Here is a 17,895-nt window from a genome sequence, read left to right on the forward strand (position 1 = left end):
CTCATCGTGTTAGACAAATTAGTATCATGTTCTTGTTGCATCGCTCTTGTTGCTCGTTGTTTCTGTTCTCTCCTGCCTGCTATTATGCATTTGCGAGTTGTATATTATCTCCAACCCAGCAATGATAAGTTTCGTCATAAATTTTTTTACTGTATAGCAACAAGTCATTTCAAGAACAATTTTTTGTCGATACAATCACGATACATTAATTACAGATTTATCTTTAATTTTTCTATTTTCTATTTTATCTTTTATGCAATAAATTGCTTATAATTTTATTACTATATGTTATTGAAATTATTTCTGATATATTTTGATAAATGAAATTGTTTTTTTTTTCTTTATCAAAAATTAAGCTTATATCTTTGTTTATTCTTATCTATTGTAATGTAGCGATAACTTGAACTTCTCAATGTAAATTCTCCTCCGAAGTTTCCGCGTCCGAAAACTTTTTCCTCGATGAGACGGCGAATATGTTCGAAGAAGACTGCGCGAAACTGAAGCGAGCTGTTAAAGGTCAGAGAAACCTTGCACGAGGATAGACGAACCGGCCCGAATTGAGTGGAATAAGAGAGGGAATGCGGTCGTTACTTGCCACGATGAGTCTGAGAGTTGGTTTCCCGTGGGAGCCATCTTCAAGCTAACGGCTCCCCAGGAGTAGATATGTATCCCAACTAACCGGGGGTCGGTGGTAGTCCTCCCCGTTCGTCCTGCGGGTCTTGGTACTTTCGCCCGTCTGCAGGGTTTATATCCTAGGTGAAAGTATTATTGGTACAACGGCACACGTTTCGGATAAGTAGCACTAGCCTTGCATTCCTCTATATCATTTATCACCGTGGTGCGGCAACCGTCGGGCAATCCGAATTACTACGCGAATCTAATATGATCGACAAAATTATTCATCCATACTTTGCCCTTACGTTTCTCTCTTCTTTTACCTCCTGCAATTTCATAAGGCGCATACGACTCGGAGGATTTTTCTAAGCGGTATAACGTTCTAGCGGTATCCTGCGCTGATCCGTGTTGCGGATTATATAAGTAGAAAATCCCCTATGCGGGCGTTTAATCAGACCTACAAATAGGAATTAGTGTTGAGCCGCGTACAAACAATGGCGGGAGCGGTTGATTGACTTTTCGCTTCTTGCAGTAGCTGCTCCTCTCGTACTCCTCCGTATCGTGTCATACCTATAGTACGCCGCCTTCGCCGGACCCCTCTTATTTACCCCCGGGTACAGCAAGACCTACGGATCCCCATCGGTTAGTGCGGTAGGGCGTGATAATCCTGCCCCAGAATGAGATCGCGCGTCGGCCCGTCAGATGAGATTTTCCCGAAAAGCACTAACTTCCATCGGCTTTCCTTATCGGATTACGTGGCCGAATCCAGACGATTGAAACTTGGCGCGCTGCGACCGATCTGGGAGACCGATTCTCGCATCGATAACAGCTGCCCAATGCGCAATGAGCACCGTGCAATTTAGATCAGAAGGTTACGATAAGCTGGGCGGATATACGATAATGATTCGACAGCTGGCGTGCTTTGTAGACGGTATAGGGAGTCCAAGGAAATTAGATTATCTGGCGATCGCTAGAATGTTGCATAACCATCGATTATTCAACACATTTGCCAGTGTAACTTTTGGCTGTGATGTATAATAAAATTATGTAATGCTATTTATGGAATACATGTAGAAGTAAAGTAAATAAATCAAACACATATTAGGCCGTATGCGAGCCAACACGGATGACGGTGTGTAATAATTTCTTTTTACAATATCCAACCACACGCAAACTGCGCGCTGCAATTCGTCGGTCTTGAAACACAGTTCATTACATGAGGCCGGAATAACTTGTAACAAATTAAATCGATTAACGATTCTTTTAACGAATCTTTTTTTTGATGCTATGCGCATCTATATCCCCTCCTCCCCCCGAATCTGTAGAATTATTTATTGCGAAAAAAATCACCAAGGAATCACCAAGGATCACCCGGCTGAAAGCTGAGGTGATTTTTTTCGCAATAAATAATTCTACAGATTCGGGGGGAAGGGGATATAGATGCGCATAGCATAAAAAAAAGATTAAATCGTTAATCGATTTAATTTGTTACAAGTTATTCCGGCCTCATGTAATGAACTGCGTTTCAAGATCGACGAATTGTGGCGCGCAATTTGCGTGTGGTTATAGATATTGTAAAAAGAAATTATTGCACACCGTCATCCGTGTTGGCTCGCATACGGCCTAATATATGTTTAATATATTCTAATGAGCCTATGTATCTAAATTGTTTAAAGTGAATAATATTTAATAATCTATCTGAAGTACCATTAATAAAAGCGAGCAAATGACATGATATTTTTACAATTGTGCAAATATCGCGATTTGCAAATTTTGTGTTAAAGTCGCCTATCGTATGGCGGATTTATGTGTACATTTCTAACGACCACATTTTACGTCACGATACATTCATCTTTGGATTATACAACAGTAGGTTCCCGTAGGAAATCTTCCGACTGAAATCATTTCTAGAAAGCAACCCTATCTCTTTAATTTGAACGTTGATATATTTTATCATTATAGCATACTTGCAAACGGAAGTTCTACTAATTTCCTCGATATATGTCCTTACGGTCTGATAATTCGTGCTCCGGATCTACGCTCGATATCATCGAGCGGCGTACGATATATACGATTCCACCCTATAGGACATATTTATTCGCGGTTTAATGCACGAAAACGGGCAGAAATACGTGTGTCAGCGTGTTCGTGGAAAAGCAATGATATAACCAAGTTGTTTTGTTCGTGTTAGGGCGCGTAGCGCGTTACCATGAGAGAGCGATGGAATTCGCTCACGCACGTCGACACAATCGGACAATGGAGCGATTAACTTGCGTTGGCGGGCCCGTTGTTTATCGTACGGGTATTATTTGCCCGCCGGCAATCACACGCTTAAATTATTCGTCGCGGAACAAGTCCGCGCAGACTTTACATTGCTTTAATCGCTTGCCAATGATTTGACGACTGCCGATGCTGCAAACTACCGCATTTTCCGCGCTTTCGTCCAACACAATTTGATCCTTACATTAGTGATAAATATATTATTTCACCACGAATCGCGCATTGCCACTTTATAGATTAACGCGATTTGATTCGCAAAATGTTAAATTAAGGTCAATCGTATTTATCTCTCTTTTTCCGCGGCGCATCTGATTTTTCTACAGTATAACCAATCTTATTTCGGAGCTTACGATTTATAATTGCGTCTTCATTATCTCGACGACGGGGCAATGTACGGTGCTACGTACGAAATTGTGTCGCCGAGAATTTAATTATCGCTTGAAATTGAATTACTTTGTCAAAATAACAATCTGATCTGGCGCACGCGTACCAATGCGGCGCAGCACAAAAAATGTCCGTAACGGACCACACGCACGCACACATACAGGTGGTTGCAGCCCGAGCCGTTTTACCTGACAGCGCGCTTCGGTGTAATGCAGTAGTAGGGCACTCTGATCCAGCCGAACAAGGGCGCGCGCTTTAATAATTCTTTTTACGGCCTACGCTTAAGGATTACGTCGGTAGCCGGGGCGAGCGTTTAATTATTCATGGCCGAGGCACCGGGCAGCGTGACGATCGGTAGCTTCTCATTAACTCGTGACGGTGTGCGCTCCTTTTTTTTTTACGTGCCAATTTTTTACGGCGAGTTATGGCAGTCGGGCGAGCAGAAAATTGACTCGCGCTCAGCATCAGCGGCCGGCCAGCGGTGGCGGTGAGTGATTCTCCCGATTGCCTCTTTTCTCTGCATCGAGTTTTCGACATACAAAAAAGCGCGCGGCTTTTGCCTCCGTCGAAATATCGTTCTATCAAGTTTGTGCAATATTATGTTATACACGATGCATTTTCAGCTTGTTCTTTTCATCGCCGGAAATCGGAAGACAATCGAATTAATCGTTCGATCGATTGATGCATATCAATCCGTTGTTAAAACAATCGTAAAATAGAACAATCGAGATGCCAATAGAGCTGACAATGAGATGCGCTGACTAAAATTTTGACGTGTACTTTTTATTTTAAAATATTCTACATTCAAAGTCGATAATAATAGAGAAAAATTTTAATAATCCTTCTGTCAGATTTCACTTCTGACTCGGCGCCCTTATTTATTTGGACCAGTGAAACAAGAGCGGACGCGCGAATGGAGAAGCATCATTTAGAAAACTGGGGGAAACAAAATAAAATAACAGCAGGCCCGCGTGCGCAGGATGGCGTTGAGGATGGGAGGTAGCGAGAGAACGAGGGAGTTCAGTAATTCGTCGTAACGCCACGCCAATAATAAATTTGTAAAATAAACAGCTCCGCTCGTTGCAACGCCGGCTGCATAATTGGAGTCGTTCGTTTAACTTTCGAACAGTCGGCGTGCAGCTCGCGAAAACTTTCCCGATGCTGTCTATACGTCCGCGGCAAGTGGAAGAGAGACGCGTTAAGGGAAGGAAACAGCAAAAGCGGCGGCGCTTGTGCTGCACCACCCGTCAGCGTCATTCGGAGAGAGGCGGGCGGCAGGCAAGCATCGAGGTTGCCGGTATTTCTGGAAAATGTAAAACCAATCTTTTTTACGGCACCCCTCGACACTCGCGGAACGAAGATACGTAAATGTAATCCGTCTATTATCAACACTGCAGCTGCTTTCAATCCCTGTAACGACAGGCCTATGGAACTTTTTCTAAAAAATAAAACCGCGTGCACACACACGTACACGCAACACATATAGCTCACGCCGCTTAATCGCGTTTCGTAATTTTCCGCGTTTCGCTGTAATCCGCGTTGGTGAAAATTTTATGCGCTGATCTCAAAGCGCTTCTTTGAAAGGAAAACGTCACGACCTAATTAGTCGTTTAGCAATTATTTCCATTGTGTAATCGTAACGGACTTTCCCCCTTTTTTTTAAATATCGTTTTCTCGGTACACACCGCAATCAGTCATTTCATTAAAAATATAACACTTCATTAATATAACGTGTCATATTGCAATACACTTCGTCTACAAGCATCATGGACGTTATCGGATATCTGCATTTATTTAAAGCACTTTCATAAGGGTCAATTTTTGTCTACGTAGGATGACCGGAATTACCGTCATCGTGCCAGACGGTCGCTCCGACGAACGCAATTAAAGGCAGTAATTTACAAGGACGGGTAGTGAGGAGGGGTGGCTCGCGTAGCGCGGGGTCTGCCCCGTGGAGTGTGCCCAGACCGTATCCATCACGGTAGCTATCCACGCGCAGAAAGGGTTTGTTAGGGGCGAGATAAGAAAACGCGTACATGGGCTTCGCGGGGTGGCCGGAGGTGGTATGCAAATGCGGAGGTCACCCGGTATATATTGCGCCAGCCGGCGTTGTACGCACGCACACCGAAACCGGGACCGACGCCACGTATCCTCCGCATGGTCTTTGTTATTGTAATGCCCCGCGAAGATATCGCATTCCCGGTTCGCTTTAGTAAAGTCACCCACGGGCATCCCACACGGCGGAGTCGTCTGCAGCTAAAGCTCGCGCACGCATACATACACATACACACACACACACACACACAACGCGTGCGCGTATGCGGATTCAAATTGTACGGGCGTTCTTGTGCGTGCGCTTTCACCTGCTCGCGTTCACCTGCGCGCGTTAACATAAGTTGAAGCCGATCGACGCCGGGGGTCTTTATATTAAACCGTTTGGTTACTCTCGAGAATCGCGTCGAGACGCGGGAACCCTTGGACGTGGGAGGTTGATCCGCTTGAGAGTTCGAAGGGGATCGCTTATAACAATTCGCGTGGAACTGAAAATGACAATAGAGTCTGTACGTCATAGAAATGTGTGTTTGACCGTGAGATTTAGATGCGCATACAATTAGAATAAATCGTCTTTGGGGATTGAAAGGCGTGTACCTAATTGTAAGATAGAAACTGACTGATCGAGTATTCGCTTTAAGTAAAAGTGTCATATTGATTTCTCGCAATTTTTATCTTATGAATAAAACAGCCTATTTTCAACTTGTTTTTAATTAACATGTTGCTAAAATGATTGAGAAAATAGATTTATCATTAATGCGTGTTGTCAGAAATAATTTACGGAGCATTACTAATATCATGGGCCGCTAAAGAGTTTAAAATGTTAGGCGTTCTGAAAATATGAGTTTACGGCAAACATCGATCGATTTTATGTCAAAAACCATTTATTCCATGTAGCCTTATGTAGCCGTCTCTCTTAGAGGACAAATTTGTCCACTGCACTTTCCGTTGAGTGAAAAGCTATGTTCGTAGTCGCTGTATCTTGCATTACTGAAGAATGATTGCTGCCAGAGTTAGGTGAAAAAGTTTATATGTGCGAAGAAAATCTAAAAGGATTTATTTATAATCTATTAGATTTAATGACATATATTTATCATTAAATGCAATTATAAATTAATGACATCAAGTAAATTAATTTAATATGAAATCATAATCAATTGTATGTAGGGATTTACCGATAGTATTTATCCTGAATAATATCTGGCCAGATTTATGTAGAGGATTCATATTTACAATTTTACGCGCTAAAAATAATCCGATCGAAAGTATCAAATTTGTAAATCGAATTTTCATTTGAGAGAGGAACGAGCATCAATAAGTTCTCAAATCTCAAACGTATTGCCATAAGTACATTACTCATTTATCTTTGTATTACGTACTGATGCACCGTGATCAATCGCGCTGTATAATTCAACGTTCCCGGGACGATGAACGCCGCGACAGATTAATTAACGCCATTCGTCCATCGTTCTGTCTCTCGCCTCTCCGTCGCGACCGCCTCGCGAGCGCGAAGCCGGAGGATCTTATCGGCGCGGTCAATTGTCGACGGATAAGGCCGGAAATCCGGCGCGTGTTCTCCGATATCAGCGGCGACTTCGCCCACGCTTTTCGCGGTAGACGCTGCCTGCCTCTTCCACTCTTCGTCGGTCGGTTTTCCGCGATGTCGCTGGATATTATACCTCGTGCTCAGGCCCCGACGATTCTCTTTGTTGCGATGAACGCGGAGCGTCGTTTATTCCTCTGTCTCTCTCTCGAGGGGGAATTTCCCCATCTCTCGTCCGGGCGATGCATCTTTCTCTCTCTCTCTCTCTCTCTCTCTCTCTCTCTCTCTCTCTCTCGCGAAATCCGTGATCCCTAGGCAAGTGTCTCTCCGCGTGACTGTAGCGAGACGGACGAGCGAAGCCATTTCTTTTATCTGCTTATCCTTATCTGCGGCTGCTTAAAACCCCATACCTGGACCCTCTTCGGCTTCTTCCTCGCGGCTAGCTTTTCCTTACATTCAGCTCGTTTTCCTTTCCTGCCCTCTCCGCCTCTTCCTCCGTCGACTTACCGTTCTCATTAACCGAGCTTCATGCACAATGCAGCCAGTCGTTTCTTTTGTCCCACGCCTTTCCCTCGTTGCGCGCGAGTGCATATCTACCGCACAGTCCGGCGCGAGTATAGTGCTATTAGCCACTTCGAACCAGCCCGAACCGTTTGTCTATCTTTTGCGAGCTTGCGGATAATTTGACGCTTTGTATTTTGTCTCAACGCAACAACACGACCGCTGTTTTTTCTCATTTCTGTGGCGCACGTATTTTCTCTTGCATACCTTTGCCGCATCTCCGATTAATTTTTATACACTATGCGGTGTTTATTACACCGGGAGTATTCGCTGATTTAATTAAATTCCTGCGCGCGTGGTTTTGTTGTTGCCGAAGAATGTGGCTCTAATTTACGTCGGACACGTCGTCGCACGCATTAATTAGGACCGTCTTTGTTTATTATTATACTTAGGAATATTCATGTAAGTAAATTAATGCTACGTATGTAAGATGATTTTAACGTCAACGAGTAAATAATTTTCCTTCTGAGGCAACGGTTCTCACAATTGCGCATTCGTGTACAACCAATAAAACCGGAAGACATTTAATAGCGTAAGCAACGAATCGTTATCGAGCTTTTGGTATTAACAAGAAGGGATCGAGAGTTAGAGTTCCAGTGTTCTCGGTATTAGCCGTAGTTAATGAAGAAGGGCAGCGGTGCAGCGACAGGAAGCACTCTGATGAATGGAACCAATTTACCGAGTTGGCGTCTAGTCTATTTTACTTCTTCCTAAGCCACGGACCTATTGATCTCCCGCTCCTCTCTTATCGTTATCGTGCTATGTTGGCGCACCAATCGTAACGATCTAGTTAACGTCCTGTGCCGAACATTTTTTAACACTTTCCATCGCCATATGACAAAATAAATTTTTGACGAATTTTATTTCAGTTGCCACGCCTTTCGTCTAGTTCCTCATTTTTCTCTGATATGTTCAACTGACGCATTAAAAATTGGTGAAAATTAAAACTCATAACCGACAGCAAATGCAAAGCAATCCTTTGATATGCATTATATAAATTCACAAACTTTGTTTTATATCAGAAAAGTTATATTCATTAAACGTATTTAAAACTTTTGCAATTCGTCAATTATACTTAATGCTCTCCACAAAATACGCTTCAAACATGATATTTAGATATTTCGAACGGTGAAATATAAAGTTTGAGGTCGCATGCGACATAACAGATTGCAGAGTGTTAAATAATGATCATTATCGGAGAGTCTGCGTGAATCAAGAATTCAAGGGATCGATATATCGAACACATGCTGGGTGATTTAGATTAATAAGGCTGCAGATAGGTGCGCGCTGATGTTCCCTCAGCATTCCCTCGGGATGATGAGCTCCCGGGGATTCGAGGGGGCACGGGGAAGCACCCAGTGGAACCAGTCGCACGGAGATCTACCTCGCCCGCGGGATAATCCTCGAAACCCAATTATATTTTACTGCGACTCGACTCCGACTTCCATCCCGGCTCTCTCAACCGCAGAGGAACGAAGACGAACGAGCGCCGTTTAGGCGATGAAATACGGATTAGCCGTTATAACTGGAAATTGCCACCCTCTACTTTCTCTCTCTCACTCTCTCTCCCTCCCCCTCCTCTCTCTTTCTCTGTCTTTCTCTGTCGCGTCCTCTCCATCCGACGCCACCCTGAAAATCCCCTTCGCGAGAATCAGGAAAGCATCGTCGGCAGCAAATCCTTAAAGCATTAGTACCGGCGTGAAATAATTGTCCGTACTCAAAATTTATGTCATAATTACGCTGATAGTTAAACGGAATAAAGTTCGCGGCACGAATAATACAATATATAGAACGTTTAACGAATGTTGTGAATGTTGTGAATGTTTATATATGTATATCATTGGCGCTGTCGATTCTCACCGTCTACTAGGACGAAGTTTCCTTGGCTCGTAATTATAAGGGATTTTGTGGTATTTGCCTGCACCTTCCGCTATTTTGTATTATCTTTGTAGCGCAAATAATAGTTTCGTTGCAAATTTATGTTATCAATGCTTCCTATTTATAACGCTAAGATGCTTATATCGGATTTAATCGGACTTTGTATATTTAAAGACTTTAATATATTCACAATCAGATTATATATACGATTGTCAAGTAAAAGACTAAATCACTCAAATGAGCACACGTGCATATTATTCGCCTTCCCGACTCGCGTATTTCAAACTTCATAGCGAGAATATTCATAGCTTTTACAGAAATCTTTTTGTGCATTCTAAGGAATTTTCGAGAGAATAGAAAAATATTGGCTCAGAATCGCGAAGTGGGTCAGGGATTCCTTAGGCAGTGTCTTCGCAGCATACCAGTCTCCATTCTGCGATCACCTCATCCCCGGGTTCTGTTATTAAAAAATTCCCTTCCACCTTCCTATGGCTCAATAACATGGAAATTATTTGTTTTTTTTATTGAAGCCCTGCATCTCAATATCAAAGACACAATTCTCCCGCAAACCATGCGGTCGCGCATATGTGCGTGTTTATTTTTCAGCCCAAGGAATGCATCTCTCTATTCTCCGCCAAAGTATGCTAATAAAATGATTTTACGGATACTACATATGAAATCCGATCCAACCGATCAATAAAAAAAAATCTAGAAAAACCCAATGTACACAGGAATCGTTGTACGTACATTTCAATATATTATTTATGAGAACCAGTCTTACAGTATATTATTATCTGTTAAAGTATTGTCGTTCATTTTGGTCTCGTATTGGTTTTCATTATATTACGAGATATTGCTTGCGAAATTTTCATTATGTCCCACGATAAGGAAGAAAAGAACATAGAGATTATCGTGCTATGAGAAAGAAGAGGAGTAATCGGCCGAATGGCCCCTTGAGCCGTGGAATTACCCTGCTATCCTTTCGTTATCTGGACGACGCAAGTTAGCCAAGTAGACATGGAATGGCCACTATGTCTTCCCTATATCTGCGTTAACGAGTAAGTAGCTGCCGCGACGACGTTATCGTTTCTTCTTTCGAACGTAATTACAATTCTTTTCAATCCGCTGGGGAAGAAGGTATATCGCGACGCGATAAGTTCCCGTAAGTCTGGGACGACTTGATGGTGAAATTGAAACATTTTCGAGCTGACGTCCGTCTTGTACGGAGGAATGCAAAAATGCTGGGGCTGATTTAAATTTCTGATTTCGCGACTGACTCGAGAATCGATCGGCCGGTGTTGCAATATCGATTCGATATTGTCTTTTTTCAAATTTAAATCTATGAGATGTATCTTGTACAGTTTTTCTATATGAAGTCGAGATGTATAATTTGTAATTTATCCTCATGTGAGAAAAATGAATTTTTGTAAGGGGAAATTCGATTCTAAGATTGTCATTGGAAAGTTTCTCGTTTAAGCTCTTAAACGAAACTCTGAAATGAATGAATTAAATTTCTCTCGGCGTGCCTTTCGCCCAATTAAATATATCTCGAAGGTGATTTATGATTTATGCTAATTTCTCTCTTTCAAGTTGGATCAGCTTTGATAGCGGGAACTTTTTATCAGTTATTAGAAGCATTATAAGTGAGAGTATTGATTCTTCTGATACGAGAAGATGAAATCCTTGAGAATATTCCAAGGGGTGGACGAGAAATTCCTAAAGGAAAGTCCGTTAAAAAGTTATACCACCGTTGCTCGCGGCGAGCAACGCGGTATTACAACAGGGGTTGCCGTATTGATCCTGAAGGGGCGCCGCGCGCAACGTTCAGTTCTCGGGCATCTCCGACGATCTTCGTGGAATAACCTCACCCTCACCCTTAATGTCTGTATCCTCTGCCACCTTGTCGTGGCGGTTTCCTAACCCGGGGCAACTCGAATTGCATATCCGCCTTTCGATATCTGCACCGAAGTGTAATAGCGATCAATAGAGTTATCCAATTGTAAACCAGTAATAATGATCACGTCCACGTAGGACGGTCTGCGTATCTACCGTTTATTTTCTGTCCAAACTCAAATTGTATCATATAAATTGCATCGGGCTAAATTTCGAATAAAGTTTGCGATTTATTTATGAACGTTTAACGTTTAGAGAAAAAGGAGTTGAAGAAGCGGCGTTCAATCAAATCTTCACTCAGAGAAAATCGGAGTCTAAATTGGTCAAAGAATCCGCAGATAAAAAGAGCGTGATGCTAGTTCAAAAAATGCCTGTATATTTTCTTCCTTGTTCTTCGTCTCGATTTGTCGATGTATCGGTAAGTCAATCGCGACGAGTCGATCCTGTTGAGAAAGAGAGAGAGAGAGAGGGGGGGGGAGAGAAGGAGAGCTCTTTGGGAGAAATTTGATACCGATTTGAAGTATCCGATAGGTGGATGTTCGATAAAATCAATTCAAGATAATAATGTCCCAAGGCTCGCGCCATTTGCGATTTGCGAGGCAACTTTTTCGACCTCATTCCTCGTTAAACGGAAAGTTGTAAGAAGACGTGCCCCTTAATTTCGATAGATAATGGCTTTTTGTATTTATTGCATTGAGTTTGAGAGATATTATTTAACTAGGGGAGTCGGGCGAGAGATAGAAGGTAGATGTACGATATAATCCTTACGATTTTCATGGACGGATACTTCACAAGTTCGATGAGAACTTAACGAGCTTCGACATCTTCTAAAGGATAACGAGTATCTTCCACAGAGGAATAGGAGATAGCGCACAAATTGGATTTTAATTTGAATTAATTTTCCTTTATTGACGGCAGTAAGGGAAGGGAGCTTAAAAGCAGGAGTTTACAGCAGTTACATCATGGAGAGATCGATCTCTGTGTTCATCCGTTTTCTTCAATTCGTGCTCGATATCCTTTGATCTTTGAGAACATTTCTGAGAACTTATTAATATCGCCTCTTTACTGTTAATTTATAATAAATAATTAATAGTAATGTATTGTATATTAATAAATGTTTTGATATCTGTATAGTCATAAATCACACAAAATGGAAATAACGATAAGCTTTTAATGGCAGGCTTCGAATTTAATGATAAGTAAATTTGTTTAGGAGTAAAAATTTATGATAAAAGTCGAAAACTCTTTGAGACTGTTAAAAATTGACAACGTATGATAACATGCAATTATAGAACACGTAAGGGCTTGCTTTATCATTTTACAGAAATTTCATATTAATATTCATGTAAATTTGGAAATCGCGTAAATCATGGAAATACTCATTATCGGTCAAATTTTGCTGACCTAAATAACGTTAAACGCTATCACTCACGAATAATTATGCAGTGCTGTTAAAACCCGGTTTCCCGTTGCAATTCAACGTTGCATCACTAATTGTAAACGAGAATCGGAAAGCTGGAAATCCATAAAGGGCTGAAATCTGTCAGATAGTCGGTCGGTGTCTATATGTTACTTAAATTAAGGGGAGGGGAGAGAGAGGGAGGATTATACGTACGTAGACCGAGTAAGTCGAAGTCAGCACGCGATTGAAAGGAATTCTGATCAAACGAGAAATTAGACTTTCCGCGCGAACGATCAGACGATTCCGGAAAACAAAGAGAGCCGGGGGACTCTTTGGAATACTTTTAACGATGTTCCGTCCGGAGTCTATCCGAGAGAGGGGACATTTTAAACGGAAATAATAATCTCGCCCCGGTGAAAAACTACTTCTTCGCGGCGCGGCCAAAGGTCGAAGGAAAGAGAGAAAGAGAGAGAGAGATCAGAGAAAGAGAGAGGGAGAGAGAGAGTTTCTGATGAAGCGTGGCGGGAAAAAAAATCTTTTCGCACGCGCGCTAACGACGTGCGACATCGGGGCACGTAGTAACATGAAATTAAACAGGATGACGGCAGATACAGTAATCGCGCTACGCCGCCGGAGAACGAGGTTATTTTTAAAGAGATAACAGACGCCCTCGCTAGAAACGGACGTAGCGCAAATACGGCGCCCCGGTAGCGAGAGTTACATACACACAGCGTAAACATACAAATATTAGATCAGAGCTTCGTGCTATGTACACCGCAGCGGCGTGTGTCAAGGATTCGTCGCGCGGTATCGTGACAAAAATTCTAATGGCTTTACGACGCTTCTCGCCGCTTACATCATTGCGTTTTAACCCTCAAATAAACCCCTAGACAGCGATTTTTTTTAACAAAACACCTTTCAATGATTCTCTTTCAATAACTCAATATTTGATTGGGTAAAATGAATAAACTGATATCTTTGTTACACCGAACGATCACCCTCTTCAGTTTTCAGTAAGTTTTTCAAGAAGTGTATTTTTTTTACATCAGGATTTTTTAATCAGAATAAAAGAGATTAAAATCTAGATTAATTGAAAGTAATTTTATCAGCGTTTCGTTCTTTTTTGTTATACAATGTTGGTTATAGATCTATATAAATGTCAAAAAAGAGATCTGATTCCAGCGTAGTTTTCGGAACTCGCACGTTTATTCGTTCCGTGGCAGGAGGAAGGGTAAAACCAGTGACAAGTGGTAGAGGAAGACAAAAGAGAGGGATGCCAACTGATGTAGCTCTGCAGATGGCTCCATTAACGGATTCGTGGATAATCTACGAAAATATTGCGCACGGCAACGGAAGTACCGTGCTTCCGTCCGGGAAATACGGAAAATTCGGGTCGAGAGGACCCTTCTGCCGTCGTTCGCTCGCAATTTTTTCCCTCCATACGGTGGAGGGAGGAAACGCGAGGAAAAAAGAGAAGCGAGTGGAAAAATAGGGAATGGGTCCACTTTCCTCGGGTGGATGAGAGAGAACTCGCGTCTACTCCCCACTTTTTTTTTATTCACCACCGCTGCCGTTCCGCTACCATCTCCTTTTACCAAAAGCCTCGCTGTATTGCAATCTCGTTGTATAGCTCTCTCACTCAACTAGATTTTTGAATCTGCACGTCCGACGCATAACTGAAGACTCATGAATTTCCGATGAACTTTTCTAGTATAACTGCAAGATAAATATTTGCAAAAATAATTAAGGGATTTGGTGAGAATATTCTATATAAAATTATGGCTAATTGTTGCTGTCCTTGCTAAATATACGCATACAATTGATCTTGTTCGTGAATTGAATCTTATATAATGAATATAATAAACAGGATCGGTACATACGCGGTCAAACAATTAGTACAGTTATACGATTTCATTGTTTATTCAAGCTTAAAATACGCAGAAACAGTGCATTAATCTACCATGCAATTCTACTTGTTACACCTCGAAGCAACAGATCTACGTTAAAGACGTGTACAGGGATTGTTATATTTGTCCACGTTACACAACAACCGCAATCCATAATGAAAACTCGCGAATCGATAGAGACCGATACCCCGGAGCGTTAATTGTATCGTGCCCTGACACGGAGCGACCCGACACGACCGACGGCGGCGCGACGGGGTCGGCGATAAAGGAAGAAGACCTTGACTGGTTTCGCGCGCTATCCGGCAAAGACCTTCGAATACGGAACTAATAACGCCTCGTATCCGGGGCCGGGTGCTCAACCCCTCAAGCCCGTCGAACCTTCGCCACTAACTGTGCACTCCGTGCCGCCGCAGCCGGGTGGAACAACCGGGTTGGAAGGAGACGATGGGGGCAAGGGTAAGCTACCTTCTCTCGCCCAACAAACGTTATTACTTTCCTTTAAGCGATCTTCCTTCCAGAGCCATCTCGACTCACACCTACAGACGCCACCGCTGCTTTCAATAAACCACCCGCGACTTAATGGGCGGTTTATGCAAATTCTTATCCTCGGCACAGCGCCCGACCTTTCCCCAGATCTCCTCGGCACACCTTCTCTATTTCTTTCCCCCGGCTTTCTTACGTCGTTCGCCTTTTCGGCAGGCCCTTCCGCCCTCCCGGCTTCTTTCACTGCGGCCTTGTTATCTGTACCTTGCAAGTGTTACACCGCTACCGAAATTTCCGGTTAATCCCTGTTTGCAAGCATAAAGTGTTTCGCCGAGACGTTTACTTAACATTCATAACATAAAATGATTAGCGAAATTTTCATTTTAACGTTGACGAATGAGGTATTGAGCGGAAAGCGTGCACTGCATTGATGTCGAATCTAAATTTTTTGTATTTATCCGATTGTATATGTTCGATAATTTAATCTACGATTTAAAGTACGAATTTTCTTTACTTTCTGGTAATAAATTCTTAATTATTTGTATCCTTTTATCTGTAATGATAAAATATAAATTCAGTAAAGCTTTTTGTATACATTATGTTGCGTTACATATGTCTTGATACAAGCAATATTATTGTATTATATACATATATTATGGTTATTGTATATTGTTTGATGAATACCAACAAGAAATAAAAGCCCGTAAAGAAACGGAAAGAAATATAGGCATAAAAGGAGGAGAGAAACAATTTACGTTAATTAACGGTAGCTTTTGCTCAACTCTCTAGTTCCGTCAAACAAAAAATAACGTGCTAGTCGCCTTCGTTAAAAAACGCTCGACACCCTTTGTTATAATTTCAGGACTAACATCGCAATGCGCCTGTTCTTTGATCATTTTGCGGCAAAGCGCTCATTACGTATATCTTTTAAAATCGCGCACGTCGAAACTACATAATTTTCCAAATATATTCAGAGCGCGAAACCAAACTGTTTTGCTATGAACAAGAAAAATAATTTTGTAGCATGTAAATCGTGTATAAAATGACAAGTTTACATATCGGTTGCTTTAATTTGAATAGAATTAACAATTTGTAATTAAGGAACAAAATATATCGTAAAGGACATTTTATCATCAGATCAGGTATCAGGGCGGCTAAGCAAAAATCAAATTCGTCATTAGGGAGCCAAGACAAATTTTACGTTTGCCCGTTCGATTAAAGCGAATCGTTAATTGATATGTCAGATAAAAAATATTCTTATTTTTATAGAGATAACCAAAGAGAACAATCTGTACAGATGCCACCTAAAAATGTGTAAAACCGGTGCGATATTTTATTTTCCTGATACCCGAACCCGAGCGAAAAATCATGAATCAAACGATTTTCATCGAATGGATTCGGCTTTCAGCACGCAGCGCATATTTCATGCAGAATGCATGGAGACGCGAGCCGTAACGCCACGGGATATTTGATACCTTACGTTATGCTCATATACGATCTCATATTTGTTCTGGCGCGTGGGCCCTGACGAATGTTTGCCAATTTCCTCGTCTGGCCTATCGCGGGTCGTGGTATCGCCAACGGATTGTACCATCTATCGTAACGTATTTCGACCGAGTCCGAGAGCGTGCACGTAGACGGGCGCACTTATCAGGCGTAGCGGGCTTCCGGTTCCGGCGACTTATCTGCGCTCGCATGGCATTGGCGGGATTTCTTTCTCGCTCGCGCTCGTCCCGCTTTTGCGTTTCACGTGTGCGTCCCTCGGCCGGCCTTTCTCGATCCCCTTTCGCAGGGAGGGCCGCGCTCTTGGTCGCTGGCCCTGCCAACATGGAAATCCCCTGTCGACCCACCCACTGTCTTATCTCGTCACGCCTGCAACTTCCACGATGCAAATCTCCTCGGATCGCGCGCGACTGAGACCGCCAGCTCCCCCGCGGCGTGAGGATTTTAAATTGACGGAACCACCTATCGCTATCGCACGTCCGCATCTCCGCTGGGTCGGAAACTGAATTGGTTGATGGATGCTTTCGCGACGAGCGCGCCATTTTTCCCGCATGTGCTTGTATACTCACACTCGGGAATAAATATGACGTGTCGATAGGACGAAAACCCGATCCGCGTACGAGCAAATATCAGGATCAATCTCTGTATCATCTATCTAAAAATTGCTAAAATTAATACAGAGATTACACACTCTAATAAATTTCGCGGTTAAATTGTACAGATTATTGCTGTAAATATTCTGTTGTGTTTACTCATTTCTCAAATTCTGTTCGAAAAAAAAAACTCTAACATGAAAATACTGTTTCTTCAAATCTGTTTTTATTAGACATCGCAAGCATTTATATTGCCGCGTATTGTGTTTCTCCTGTTAGTCTCATAAATTATATATATATATATATATATATATATATATAATTTATGAGACTAACAGGAGAAACACATCTATTATATATATATATATATATATACATATATATAAAATGTAATGTACGGTGAATATTCGATTGTGTATACCTATGTATCGTGTATGTTAGCAGGGACGTTACGCTATAATTAGATTCATACCACGAAAATAGAATCGAACTGTTAATCTGCTCCTACATACACTTCTTGTGGGGATGTTTTACCTATGGGGTTGCTAGCTCATATATGCGTGTTAAAGTGATCTTTCATGGCATATTGATTATTTCATATGTTTAACATACGTTACGTTGTTGATATAGTTGAATCATGTTAGTTATATCTTAGACATTCTCCCCGATTAGACTTTTGACTGGATTGATTTCAGTTGGAATAGACGGTAACTTATATTAAGTTGCGATATGAACATAATTTTGCGTGCGATTTCTTCGAATTGTCACTGGATTGTCGTAGAGATCTTATATCTATCTTAG

At 41.9% G+C, this 17,895-nt stretch overlaps 1 protein-coding gene across 1 annotated transcript in view; it reads right to left on the bottom strand.

The window, feature by feature from the left end:
• LOC105452982 (teneurin-m) overlaps positions 1-17,895 on the bottom strand; it is a 456,576-nt gene that overhangs the window by 292,088 nt on the left and 146,593 nt on the right. The window lies entirely within an intron of this gene.

Source organism: Wasmannia auropunctata, unplaced genomic scaffold (genome assembly GCF_000956235.1).
Source record: "Wasmannia auropunctata unplaced genomic scaffold, wasmannia.A_1.0 LD336023.1, whole genome shotgun sequence".
In the NCBI taxonomy this organism is placed as follows: Eukaryota; Metazoa; Arthropoda; class Insecta; order Hymenoptera; family Formicidae; genus Wasmannia; species Wasmannia auropunctata.